This window comes from Trachemys scripta, chromosome 2, assembly GCF_013100865.1.
Source record: "Trachemys scripta elegans isolate TJP31775 chromosome 2, CAS_Tse_1.0, whole genome shotgun sequence".
Taxonomy (NCBI): Eukaryota; Metazoa; Chordata; order Testudines; family Emydidae; genus Trachemys; species Trachemys scripta.
Window position 1 is genome coordinate 205,702,789 of NC_048299.1, and position 14,719 is coordinate 205,717,507.

Here is a 14,719-nt window from a genome sequence, read left to right on the forward strand (position 1 = left end):
CCCCCCCCCCCCCCCCCCCGGAGCATTGCTTTACCGCGTTATATCCGAATTCATGTTATATCAGGTCGCATTATAGTGGGGTAGAGGTGTATGTTCTCTTGCATTCTGGCACCACTATGTGTCTTCTAGAAATCTTTCAGACTAATTTGCAGGTTAAATATTTAATTGAACAGACTTGTTGGTATTCTCCCTCAGAGGAAGAAATGCATGAAAACTTCACTTTCCGTCCACCTCAGGTTCTATCCAGTCTAGTTCTTTCCTACACGATTCTTAATGTTTTGAAAAATCTGTTGTTCACCCTCTCCCTTGTCCCATCCTAAATTAGTGCCAGAGGAACACCAAAAGTATGAATCTGCTTAGGCTGCATCTTGGCGACACTTCTCCATGTCCCATTGCATCAGTTGAAGTCAGCAGTAGAACCTCAATTACAAACTGACCAGTCAGCCACACACCTCATTTGGAACCAGAAGAACACAGGCAGCAGCAGAAACAAAAAAATGGGGGGGGAGGGCAAATACAGTACAGTATGTTAAACATAAACTACTAAAAAAAAGGGAAAAGTTTAAAAAAAAAAAAAATTTGACAAGGTAAGGAAACTTTCTGTGCTTGTTTCATTTAAATTAAGATGGTTAAAAGCAGCATTTTTCTTTGGCATAGTAAAGTTTCAAAGATGTATTAAGCCAATGTTCAGTTGTCAACTTTTGAAAGAACCACCATAACGTTTTGTTCAGAGTTACGAACAACCTCCATTCCTCAGCTGTTCATAACTCTGAGGTTCTACTGTGTTTTCAGTGCCAGGATCAAGGATGAGCTCTCATTCCCCTCACCCTCTTTTTTTTTTTTCTCTCTTCTCCTCCTCGCGCCCCCACTCCCCCCAGTGGCTCCATGTTGTCTGATCCAGGCACAGAGTGGCTATAGCTCTCTAATGCAGAGGAAGGAGGGTAGGCAGAAGATCTGCAGCTGCAACATGCCCATATCCAGCTTCCTTTGAACTTTAGTTGTATACTAACCTAAAAGCAGTGTAAACCCCTGCTCTGCCTCGGGGAGGGGTTGGGAAGGATGTTCTGAAAGGGATCTTCTGGAGTATTTGACCAGTCCACTCCAGAGCCTTTCTCCAGCCACTCAGATGGGTCCTGGTATGAAACCAGGATACCCAGTATGAGTAAGATGTAATTAGCCTAGAATAGCTGCAGGGCAAGTTTGTTTTGCAACTCTTTCCAAGGCAGGGAAAATGCCCTGGGCATAGGTAGGTGAAGGCTCACTGGGGACGTGTAGCAGGTTTCTCCTTCCTTTCTGTCATCTGAGTGGTGCAACTGGACAAGCAGAGCACAACCCCTACCCTGACCATAGAATGTAGCCCCATCTTCTTTATGAAAAAAATATATTTGGTCCTTCAACTGAAAAGGTTGGACACTATTGTTCCCACTGAGAAAGCAGCAGAAGAAAGGAGGAGCTAAGACAGGCGTAGGCAACCTATGGCACACGTGCCAAAGGTGGCACGGGAGCTGATTTTCAGTGACACTCAACTGCCTGGGTCCTGGCCACCAGTCCAGGTGGTTCTGCATTTTAATTTAATTTTAAATGAAGCTTCTTAAACATTTTAAAAACCTTATTTACCTTCCATACAAGAGTAGTTTAGTTATATATTGGACATCGAAAGAGACCTTCAAAAACCTTCAAGTGTATTACTGGCACATGAAACCTTAAGTTAGTGTGAATAAATGAAGACAGCACACCACTTCTGAAAGGTTGCCAACCCCTGGGCTAAGGTCTTTTGTAGATGTAAACTGGCTGAATCAGTCTTATAGTATCACATTGAAAAACTGATGGTGCCATTTCCTGTAGCAGCCAGAGATAAGGACACTTTCTAGTTTCCACTCATTGGGAAACTGCTTATCTATACCTGCTCATGGCATGACCAGTGTTTCAAGTTCATAACCTCTAGATTGGAGATCTTTGTCATTTAGAACTCCCAGTTGATGGCTACACCCCAGAGGCTGGTTACAGGCACTTGGAGTTCTCCGTCATGGGGTTCCTACGGCCAGTTAAGATATTCTTGCCTAACCTTGCTTTTGATGTGCAAGGATGGCCCTGTTACCTAGCAGGTGTGAAAGGTTTGAAAGGACATTTTGGCTTCTGGGAGGATAGAGGGAGAACCCTGAATTGCAGTGTTACCACCCCCAAATGTTCAAAAAGCCTAATCCCAAAAATATGTCCCACTATGCATATTTTAAAAGATTCCAGTGTGGGGTCAGTCTTGATTTTTAATTTTCCCTTTTGCATCCCTCTGTCAATGAATATGGCCAACTCTTCTGAATTTCTGGAGTAAGATTTTGGCTCTTGCAGCAGGGACTCTTGCTGGAATCTAAATGTGAGCAAATTAGATTTGTATAAAATGCTGCCTGCTTCTTCCCCACTCCCAAAAGTCTGATAAACTATTTTTGTGCCATCTCTAACCCCAGCTCTTCCCCACTGCACACCTGCGCATTCTCCCTGGTAGGACAACTGCACTAGTTTCCTTGCCCCTTCCCTGGCCTAGGGTTGCAACTTGCAGTGCTGGGCTCTTTCCTCCTTTCTGCTCAAGGCATGGGCGAGTGCGGCTTGCTTCCTGCAGCAGCCCTGATTGACTGGCTGCCTTCCCCACTTCTTAGGGAAGAGCAGACAGCTGGGGTTTTCCCCTAGGCAGGGCTGAAATACATGGGAGGGTTATAGCTTCTCCAGGGCGAGACTGGCTACAGCAGGAGTTAAAAATCATGTTACTCAATCAAATGGGGGGGTTGACAATACTACAGCCAGGCCAGCACGCAGCTGATTTATTCCTAGCTGAATAGCTTAAAACTTGAATCTCCCTTTCCTCTGCACTGTAAGGGAGGAGGAGACCCACCAGGCCTGATAGCAAGTGTGCTTTTTCAGGGAGGGTGGGAAGTGGGTTATGGGGCTCAAGTCCCCTGTTTGCCTAATGCGGAGCAGGGCCTTGGATGCTGTCAGCGTGGAGCTATGGAGTATGTGGAGACAGTTCTCTGAATCTCTGCGGTTGCAGCTGTTTTACTGTGTATAAATAATTAAAGAGGGAGGGGGCTAGAGGGTGAGAGAGGAGAACTCTAGGCTGAGGGTTAGAGCCTTCTCTGGGGATGTGGGAGGCCCAAACTTAAGTCTCCCTGCTTCCATTAATATTTTATATATATAGTGGAACAGCCCCAAGAGTAGAGGGAGAGAGGCCCGTCCCTGAATACCCTATAGCAGAGGGGCCAGGACACTGACTGAAGAAAGGTGAACCCTGAGTTTTAAATTGCTGCTCATGGGAGGCAGAGGTGGGAATTAAACCTGGATCTCTTGATATCACAGGGGTATGCGCTAGCCACTGGGCTAAAGGTTATAAGAGGGGTGGGTCTCGCTCCTTTTCACCACAGCCTATTTAAATATTTATGCTGGGTGCTCCAGTGAGTGATGCTGTAGTTCAGGGCGTAGGACATGGATCTGCATGCCTGGGCGAGGTGGGACAGCTGGGGTTCAGTGCACCTGGGCCAGTTGCTCATATAATGTGGAACAGCTTCAAGAGGAGAGACTGAAGGAGCTCCATGGCAGCCTGTCCCAGAGGTTAGAGCACTCATCCCATGTGGAAGATCTCTGTTCAAATCCTCTTCCCCACCCCCAGCAGCTGAAGGTTGTAAGGGGGTGGCAATAGTGCTGCTGCCCTGCTATCAGAATAGCACCTACTGTATCTTGAGTACACGTTAAGATGCTTCGTGGGGGCTGTCCCTGTCCATACTAGAGAATTCCAAAGAAGTCCCTCTTCCCTAAGGGTGAGGCCTCTGACAGGCAACCCTGTACTCCACGCTGCAATGCTATAAAAAATCCTTCTGAAGTCCTCACCATTGCTTGCTGGTGATCCACTGCTCTCTAGATAAGCATGACCCACAGTGTGTAACACTCCCAATTGTAGCTCACACCATTTCATATACATGCATTTATCATAGTGCTGACCATTACCATTGTTCATGTGGAACAAGGGCCACCCCACAGACTCTACAGCTGAGGGCATTTAACAGCTATAGGCAAATTACCTGCCACAGCTGGAGCTCCCCTCAGTGTTCCTATTCACCCCTGGGGAGAGTATAAGGTATGCAGTGCTCTCACCACCATGTTGGAATGGTCCCTTAATTCCCCCACTTCACCTAAAAGAAGAAGCCAATGTGCTCCTGCTTCCACCAGCCCGTAGTGAGGCCTACAATGTTAATAACACAACTGTTGGGGGGTGGGGTGGAGCTAGCACCTAATGAGGAAAGGGCAGATGTGGAATTGGAAAACTTCACAGACTGCACCAGCTTAAGAGCAAGAGGAAGATAAGCACCGGCAACCGTTCTTGGACCTAAGCATTTATACCATCCTTCTGCAGGAGGGGAAAAAATCCAGGTCACACCCCAGCCCTATACCCAGAGCCATGCTGCTAGCAGCCAGATGGAGCGAAGTATGAGGCTGACATGTCTGCAGCTGTAGCACGACGGCCCTCACAGCCACTCCTGCTCAAGTGAGTGTTGGTCTGGCTGCACTGGGAGACTAAGACCAGGCAAAGCGTGGTGGCTATAGCTATGGCTACACCCCAATAATAAAAAATCCCTGACACTGAGTCTTAGAGTTTCGGCTCAACAGGCTTCTGCTGCTGGGCTAAAACTAGCAGTGCAGCTGTTTGGGATTCAGCGCCCAGGCGCCAGCCCAAGCATCTACAGGGAACCCCACAAGCCTCAGGGTTTGAGACGCTCTGCTGTTACTGCAGTGTAGAGATAGCCAAACAGGTGCACAAATACAAAATGGGAAGTGAGTGCCTAGGAAGGAGTACTGAAGAAAGGGATTGGGGGGTGGGGAGGGGAATCACAAACTAAATATGAGTCAACAGTGGTGCATAAAAAAGCAAGCAACATTTTGGGGTGTATTAGCAGGTGTGTGGTAAGCAAGACACGAGACGTAAGTCTTCTGCACTAGTCCATGCTGGTTAGTCCTCAGCTGGAGTATTGTGGACAAACTGAAGACAGTCCAGAGAAGAGCAACAAAAATGATTAATGGTCTAGAAAATATGACCTAGGAGGGAAGATTAAACACACTGGGTTTGTTTAGTCTGGCAAAGAGAAGACTGAGGGGGGAGACATAACAGTTTTCCAGTACATAAAAGGTTGTTACAAGGAGGAGGAAGAAAAATTGTTTTTCTTAACTTCTGAGGATAGGACAAGAAGCAATGGGCTTAAATTGCAGCAAGGGAGGTTTAGATTGGCCATTAGGAAAAACTTCGTAACTGTCAGGGTGGTTAAGCCCTGGAATAAATTGCCAAGGGTGGTTGTGGAATCTCCATCAGTGAGATTTTTAAAAGCAGGTTAGACAAACTCCTGTCAGGGATGGTCTGACACTAGATAATACTTAGTCCTGCCACGAGTTCAGGGGACTGGACTAGATGAGCTCCCTTCTAGTCCTGTGAATATGTCCATGTCAAGTCTAGCTGAGGCCTTAGGGCCTGTGAAAGAGGAAAGGCTGCAACTACTTGTACTCCCCCATCACAGCGACTGTAGCCAATGGTTGTCTTTTATTTAGAGTGTAAGATCTCTGGGGCAGTGACTGGCTTTTTTATTATGTTTGTACAGCACCTAGCTCTGGGGGCTGGGGAGATGCTGGTACATGAGTAGGGCTCCTTGGCTCTGCAAATATACACGCTTGCTAGGAGAAGCGGTTGTGTTGTGGGGCCTCTCTGCTGCTATGCATGACTAATGCACTGCTGTTCTAGGTAGTTAGTGGCAGACTGGCATTAAACACCTACTCCTTCAGCATAACAAATGGGTGTGGGCATCTCCTGGCCTCAGGGAGCAAGCATCAACCTGGCCTGCAAGTAAATAGGTTACATCAAAAAAGGCCAGCTACATAATTACATACGCCCACAGCCAGAGGCAGCAGTAGCCCATAAACATGCCTGCTTGCCTCTGGGGAAAGGAGGGGAGGGCTTGAAGGGATAGTCAGTCTCATTTGCAAAACCATACACAAGAAAATATTTAGCTTCGCCCTTGAAGAGCAGAAGACTAACATTCTGTAGCACTGAGGTAGCCCAAGGGATGCTGTGAGACTACATTGTCTAACAAGGCCAACAGCACTACTGCAGCCAGAGCCCTCACCCAGCTGCGCCTCGCTGGGAGATGCTGACAGGCAGTGCCCCACCCCAAAAGAACCCTTTGAGTCTCATTCCTCCATCCTAGTTCTCAAACCACCCCTACCTGCTGGGGATGGGAAGCACATTACTCATCCTCAAGGTTCACAGCAAGATTAAATCTCTCACCCACAGTCACACAGAATGGCTGTGCCAGAGCCAGGAATTAAAACCAGCTCTGCACCCGCCCACTGCAGGAGCTTAGGCACAAGACTCTGCTCCCTTCTCTCGACCACTCGCCAGCAGGGGCTGCACAGTCTGTGTAGGGGTAAAGAGGCACTTTGGGCCACGCATAGAACGCGCTGGCTGTGGCAATAACTAATGGGGCATTTCAACAGCGCAGCACCTGTTGCCAGGCAGCACCATGGTGTGCCTGCCCCACTGTCAGAAGAATGGGCTGAATCAACAAGGCTGATGTGGTCACAGCTTTGGTTGGTCATCATCAACATACTGGCCTCAGGCTCTAAGAGCATACAAAACAAGGTACCTGCAGTACCCCATCATTATACAAGGCCTAGCCTGTGTCCAGGGTTGTAGCAGCTGACTCACAGCTGGCCATTTCTGCAACAGGTGTGTCACTACTTGAGCTTTCCTGCAGTTGCCTGTGCATGGTGAGGCCAGCTGTTATCCCTCCCCTCCCCCCAACGAGCCCCTTGGCAACCTCCATATTTACCTATGTGTGTTGTGAGTTTGCAACAACTGGCAGGATACTTTTAAGTGGCAGTGTCTGCCCAGGCATGTCCCTGGTGGAAGTTGTATATGCCGTCTACTGACTGATGTCTCCTGCACTCCACAGGAAAGGGCCAGTAAATCAACTCCCACTGCCTACTGTAGCGTTCAGTCATGGTTGGTTTTGCATTTGAGCTCTGACACGCCCTGGCCCTTCACTCAGGTGTATTTGCTGCTAGTGTTCAGGCATTTTACCAGCCGCTCTTACCAGCTTGATTCCACTGGGGGAAAGTGGCTTCCCTCCAACTGTAACATGTACACATAGGGCCATGGACACCCCTGGGCTGGCCTTATCAAATTTCTGCTCCCCAAGGCCCTGCTTTCTCTGCTGCAAGTTCCTGCATGCAGCAGCCTGTCTGTGCGCCACCTGTTCAGCTGTAGCATAGGTGCCCACACATTTTTTTTCCATTGTGAACCTTGCAGTCTTTGCCAATACATGTAACAAGCCATTGTTAAGGGATAGTTTGCATCATCAGCTGAGCCCACACCCGGCTTTTTTGGCTTTGACACATGGAGGATTCGCCACAGGTGCTACGCGTTTGGCTGTGCATTGCCGCCTGCTTCAATATAGGAAAGACACAGCTATAGGCATCGGCGCAGGACTAGCTGTGGGTCTGCTCATGCCCCACTTTAGTTCTCTGCTGCCAATCTCACCACCAACCTCTTTCTGCCAGCATTAGTACCACAAACTAGAACAGGAAACTGCCACCACATGGCAAGGCATAAGCATATTGCACCTGGTCCTTATAGCCAATCTTTTATCTCCAACACGTTCTCATGACTGTAAGTATTCTCTATTGCTGCCCCTGCATTAATCAGCACCAGGTGGCACAGTACAACTGCCAGCAGCAGCAGCTTCCTGGACCAACTGACGATACTCTCTAGGTCAGATATTGGGATTTAAAGTTCAAATTAAAGTTGTCTGCAGTTACTGTTACCCATGTCCAGCCACAAGCTGCTGGCTCATGTTGGTATTGTGGGTTGGGTTTTTTTTGTGTGATGCAGTGCATGTGTTGTGCCTGCTGCTGTCCTTTTCAAGCATACAACAAAAATGAGAACACACCCGCCCCTATTAAACTTTACAGGTCTAGTACTGTGCGTGCACCGGCCTGAGGCCCTGCAGATAATATAATGCAATACTTTGAGCTCCTTTGATAAAAGGCACTATATATGCAATGTGCTTTCTGAACATTCATTAGTTAATGGTGGAAATTTTGCCAGTGGCCAAAACCAAAAAAACCTTCACTCCATCCCTCTAGTCTTTAACTACACAAAGTTAATGATTCTGTGTGTGAGTGTAAAAAACTTAAGAGTACATTTTAATTTCAGTTTACTTTGGGGTAGATGGGAACACTGGAAAAACTTAGCTCTCCCACACACCACCTCTCCAGGCAAACTCAACTGGTAGTGACATGGCTTCTGCTCTGATCAGTTTAGCTCAGCTCTGCCAATCAGGGAAGACTTACTGTACAAACTTGGCCACTATATTTTGCAACAAAACAGTAAAATTCTGTATCTGAAAACTTTTGCTCCTCCCTTTCCCCCCCTTCATAACCACCATCCAAATCAGCCAAATTGTGTGTGAGTGGGTGGCACTGTGACAAAATGCTCACAGGACTCTAAGTTTCACTTCCACTTCCAGTTCCGCTTTCTATCCTTTTTGGATTTGGAATGAGGGACAACCGTTTTTAGTGCTACACTCAAGGCACGTACAAAGGAGAATGGTTAGGGGAGTGCACTGATCTGTAATTTGCAAGGAGTGGGGAAATAATACTACAGTAGGCAGCACCATGTGCCCATGGCTATGACTATCCTTGCGTTTGATGCCTGAAAGTTAGATTGCAGTAACATAGTCTAGAGCGTGAAGTAGCACTTTAAAGCCCTTTGAGAAGTTCAGCTAGTGCAGAAGATAATACTTAGTAAGCAATATGCTATTTCCCACAGGAAGCACATCTGCACTGCTTGCTCATTGGCTTCTACATAACATTTAAGATATTGCTTTTTACCAAAAATACCAAAGTGGTTTGGGTGCCTCTTTCCCCAAGCGCAGAGGAGCAATGAGAACAGACCAGAACTCCGACCTGCAGCAGAACCTATCCAGCTCTCCTGGCAGTCTGATGGGCCTGGGGCAAATCAGAGGAGGTGTGGGCTATGTGCAGAAGGAGAGGTTCTTCTTTGAGTGCTTGCTTGTGTCCATACCATTGTAGGTGTGTATGCTCGTCACATGGACCGGTGCCCAAAGTTTTTCCCTCAGTGGTATCCATAGGGGACCAGCTCTGGCGCCCTTTGGAGTGGCATGCATATGCTGCAGTATATGGGGTGCTGCCAGTCCCCCCCACCCTCAGTTCCTTCTTACCCCAGTGATAGTGCTGGAACGTCTCCTTGCCTCGGCAAGCTTACTCTTCTCAACTGCTAATTGAGACCTTTGCTGTTTATAGTTGTTAGTTCTCTTAGTGTAGTTTAGTATTCGTGGTGGTCCTGGACGGACTTAGCCTAGGGATGGGGCATGCCCTGATCCCCATGCTTCAAACCTTGTGACTGGTGCAAGAAGCCCATGCCAGTCCGCAACCCCCACAGTAGCTGCTTAAAGTGCTTGGGGAAAACCCACATTAGCGATCTATGTTGCATCTGTAAACGTTTCAAACCGCAAACCAAAAAGGAGTGGTACATTTGCCTCTGAGCACTCCTTATGGAGTTGGCACTTACATCAGCCCCAGAGCTGTCCAGATCAGACTCCACCCCCAGCACCATGGCCTCAGTGTGGAGTGTGGCGCCGGCACTGGCCTCGGTCCGGCATCAATCCCCATCCCTGGTACCAGCTGGAAAGCAAAGAAAGGCCGGGAGGGGATGTTCTTCTACGTCCCACAAAGAGAAGGGGAGGACCGGAGGAGAACAAAGGCCCAGGAGGGGCAGATCTTCCACTCCTGACAGAGGTCAGGCCCCAGCTTCTGTTGAGCAGGCTAGCCCACTCCAAGACCCGCCCACCACCCCAGGAAATGGCAGAGGCACCCAATACCTGATGGTGCCATCCACACCGGAGGCTTTTCAGGCCACAAAGGATATTTTGTCTTTACCAATACCACCCATGCTGGCTATGTAGGTTCCCCCATCAAGGGGTAAACCTGCCTTGTGACCCTTCCAATGGTCCCCATCATTGTGGCACCACTTCTCACCTCAGGGAGTGCCCCGACACAGCTGGCTTGCGCAGAGCTACCAGACCCTGGACACAGGTTGGCCTACCAGCCAGAGTTCCCGGTATCAGTTCCCGGACTCCAGGCAACAGTCCTTGGGCTCAAGGTGACAATCACCAGTGGGTGGGTGCAGACCCGCAGAAGAACAGCACCTGTCCCTACAGCTTTGGTGCAGGGAGCAACCAGGGTGGACAGAAGGCCTCAGCACTAGCCTGGTCCCCCAGACAAGTATCCCCCTCCTCAGGCTCCAACAGTGAGCGCTGGGGAACCGGTATTGCCCGCAGGACTATAGGAGGTAGCATGGCCTCAGGGCCAGTGGCCAGCAGCCAACTGCATGGCATCGCTGGAACCACTGGGTGTTTCCCCGGCCATCACAGGGACATAGTTCAGCCTTGGGAGCATCCGACAAGCGGTCGGCTGAATCAGACGCAGGAGTAGAGGGGGCTGCTCAGGGTCCCCCAGCCTCGACTGAGGCTACCATCATGGAGGCAGCAGAGGTGACAGACCTGCTGATATCACCTCATCAGGAGATGATGATGAGGGAGGTAACTGGGTTCTATCATCCAGTCTCCCAGGATGATGCCAAGGCTCACCAAGGGCTCTTAAAGAGGGTCACCTTAAACTCGATGCTGAAGGCTGAGGAGTTGATGGAGCCCTTGGACTTCCTCTTTGATGTTTTAAGCTTGGCAGCCCCAGCCAGGGTGGCATTGATCACAAAAACTGTGGCAGATGCCATCATCATTACCCCCTCATCTTCAAGTGGGCAGAGCATAAATGCTATGTCCCCGCTAAGGGGCATGAATATTCGTACATGCATCCTGCCCCAAGTTCTGTGGTGGCTTCTGCAGTCAATGAGCATTACAGACAGGGCCAACCAGGTGTGACACACAAAAACAAAGAGGCTCGATCTCTTTGGGAGAAAAGTTTATTCAACTTCCAGCCTCCAACTGCGAGTGGCCAACCACCACGCCTTGTGTGGTCACTATGACTTTAACATCTGGCAGTCCATCGCCAAGTTCTCAAACTTGTTGCCAGAGGAGCCCAAGAAGGAATTCTTGGCTATACTTGAGGAGGGCAAAGCAGTCGCAAGGGCAGCCCTCCAAGCGGCCGCAGATGTAGCAGACTCTGCGGCCCAAATCTCGGCCATCTCCATGAGGCGGGCATCTTGGTTACAGTCATCAGACCTTTCAACGGAGGTTCAGAAGTCCATCCAGGACCTCCCATTTGATAGCCTGGTGCTGTTTTCTGAGCAGACATACACAAAACTGCATGGTCTGAAAGACTCCAGGGCAACCCTGCACACTCTGGGCCTATACACCTAAGGACCAGTGAGGAAGCGATTTAAGCTGCATCAGACCCAGAGGTTTGGAAGCCAACCTTGATCGGAGCCCTTCGTAAGAAGAGTAAGAGGTATAAGTGCCAGCAAGGTCACCAGCCGGCATCCTCTGCTCATTCCAGCTCCACCCATAGCCAACAGAGTGGTAAGTGGACATTTTGAGGATACGCTCGAGGGTAACCTTCCAGCCTGGATCCTGCTACTCTGTTATTTTCCAACTGCCTGTCCCCCTTCCTTCCTGCCTGGGCCTCTATAACATCAGACTGGTGGGTCCTCAGCACAGTAGCAGGGCAATATACCCCCCAGTTTATTTCTATCCCCCCAATCCCCCTCCCTGTTCATCTTCAGGGACCCTTCTCACAAGCATCTGCTAGCACAGGAGGTGCAGCGCCTTCTGCTGGTGCAGAATTCCGCGGAAGAATTCCTGCTGCATGTAACGGGCAAAAAGTTTTACTCCCACTATTTTTTAATCCCAGAAGCCAAGGGGCGGGGGTCTGTGGCCCATCCTAGACCTGAGAGGCCTCAACAGATATCTCAAGAAGTTGAAGGCAACAGAGGGTCCTGTGGCACCTTTGAAACAAACAGAAGTACTGGGAGCATAAGCTTTCGTGGGTAAGAACCTCACTTCTTCAGATGCAAGTAATGGAAATCTCCAGAGGCAGGTATAAATCAGTGTGGAGCTAACGAGGTTAGTTCAGTCAGGGAGGGTGAGGTGCTCTGCTAGCAGTTCAGGTGTGAACACCAAGGGAGGAGAAACTGTTTCTGTAGTTGGATAGCCATTCACAGTCTTTGTTTAATCCTGATCTGATGGTGTCAAATTTGCAAATGAACTGGAGCTCAGCAGTTTCTCTTTGGAGTCTGGTCCCGAAGTTTTTTTGCTGTAAGATGGCATCCTTTACATCTGCTATTGTGTGGCCAGGGAGGTTGAAGTGTTCTCCTACAGGTTTTTGTATATTGCCATTCCTGATATCTGACTTGTGTCCATTTATCCTCTTGCGTAGTGACTGTCCAGTTTGACCAATGTACATAGCAGAGGGGCATTGCTGGCATATGATGGCATATATAACATTGGTGGACGTGCAGGTGAATGAGCCGGTGATGTTGTAGCTGATCTGGTTAGGTCCTGTGATGGTGTTGCTGGTGTAGATATGTGGGCAGAGTTGGCATCGAGGTTTGTTGCATGGGTTGGTTCCTGAGTTAGAGTTGTTATGGTGCGGTGCGTGGTTGCTGGTGAGAATATGCTTAAGGTTGGCAGGTTGTCTGTGGGCGAGGACTGGCCTGCCTCCCAAGGTCTGTGAAAGTGGGGGATCATTGTCCAGGATGGGTTGTAGATCACTGATGATGCGTTGGAGAGTTTTAAGCTGAGGACTGTAGGTGATGGCCAGTGGAGTTCTGTTGGTTTCTCTTCTGGACCTGTCTTGTAGCAGGAGGCTTCTGGGTACACGTCTGGCTCTGTTGATTTGTTTCTTTATTTCCTTGTGTGGGTATCATAGTTTTGAGAATGCTTGCTGAAGATCTTGTAGGTGTTGGTCTCTGTCTGAAGGGTTGGAGCAGATGCGATTGTACCTCAGTGCTTGGCTGTAGACGATGGATCGTGTGGTGTGATCGGGGTGGAAGCTGGAGGCATGAAGGTAGACGATGGATCGTGTGGTGTGACCGGGGTGGAAGCTGGAGGCATGAAGGTAGGGTTTTCGGTATAGGGTGGTGTTAATGTGGCCATCGCTTATTTGTACGGTGGTGTCTAGGAAGTGGACCTCCTGTGTAGATTGGTCCAGGCTGAGGTTGATGGTGGGGTGGAAGCTGTTGAAAGCATGGTGGAATTCTTCCAGGGTCTCCTTCCCATGGGTCCAGATGATGAAGATATCATCAATATAGCATAGGTAGAGAAGGGGCATGAGTGGACGAGAGCTGAGGAAGCGTTGTTCCAGGTCAGCCATAAAAATGTTGGCATATTGTGGGGCCATGCGGGTGCCCATAGCGGTGCCACTGGTCTGGAGGTATATATTGTCACCAAATTTGAAATAATTGTGCGTGAGGATAAAGTCACAGAGCTCAGCAATAAGTTGTGCTGTGTCATCATCAGGGATACTGTTCCTGACAGCTTGTATTCCATCTGTATGTGGGATGTTTGTGTAGAGAGCCTCTACATCCATGGTGGCTAGGATGGTGTTTTCTGGGAGGTCACCAATGAATTGTAGTTTTCTCAGGAAATCTGTGGTATCACGGAGATAGCTGGGAGTGCTGGTGGCGTAGGGTCTGAGTAGGGAGTCCACATATCCAGACAGTCCTTCAGTGAGAGTGCCAATGCCCGAGATGATGGGGCGTCCAGGATTTCCAGGTTTGTGGATCTTAGGTAGTAGATAGAATAACCCCGGTCGGGGCTCTAAGGGTATGTTGATTTGTTCCTGTGTTAGTGTAGGGAGTGTCCTGAGTAGATGGTGCAGTTTCTTAGTGTATTCCTCAGTGGGATCTGAGGAAAGTGGCCTGTAGAATTTGGTATTGGAGAGTTGTCTGGCAGCCTCCTTCTGGTAGTCAGACCTGTTCATGATAACAACAGCACCTCCTTTATCAGCCTCTTTGATGATAATGTCAGGGTGGTTTCTGAGGCTGTGGATGGCATTGCGTTCTGCACGACTTAGGTTATGAGGCAAGCGATGTTGTTTTTCCACAATTTCTGCCTGTGCACGTCGGCGGAAGCAAGAAGTTGAAGTTTCGCATGGTCTCACTGGCCTCCATCATTCCTTCCCTGGATTCGGGAGACTGGTATGCCACCCATGGTTTGAAGGATGCTTACTTTCATATATCAGTATTCCACGGACACAGGCGTTTCCTGCGCTTTATGGTGGGGACCGCCCACTACTAGTTTGCAGTGCTCCCTTTTGGCCTAACAACAGCTCCAAGGGTGTTTACCAAGTGCACATCAGTGGTGGCAGCGTACTTCGGACGTCAGGGTATCCAGATTTACCCGTACCTCGATGACTGGCTCATCAAGTCTGCTTCAGGACCCAAGTCCAGCACAATGTCACTGTGCTGCAAGCCACATGTCACACCCTGGGTCCATTGATAAATTTACAAAAATCAGTGTTAATCCTGGTCCAAAGGATAGAGTTTATCGGAGCGGTACCAACTCTACCCGAGCCAGGGCATTTCTACTACAGGACAGATTCAGGACAATGTCAGATCTCATTGCCAGTGTCTCCGCACATCCACTCACTATAGCCCAGGTCTGCCTCAGACTGTTGAGTCACATGGCAGCATGCACTTACGTCGTCCACCATG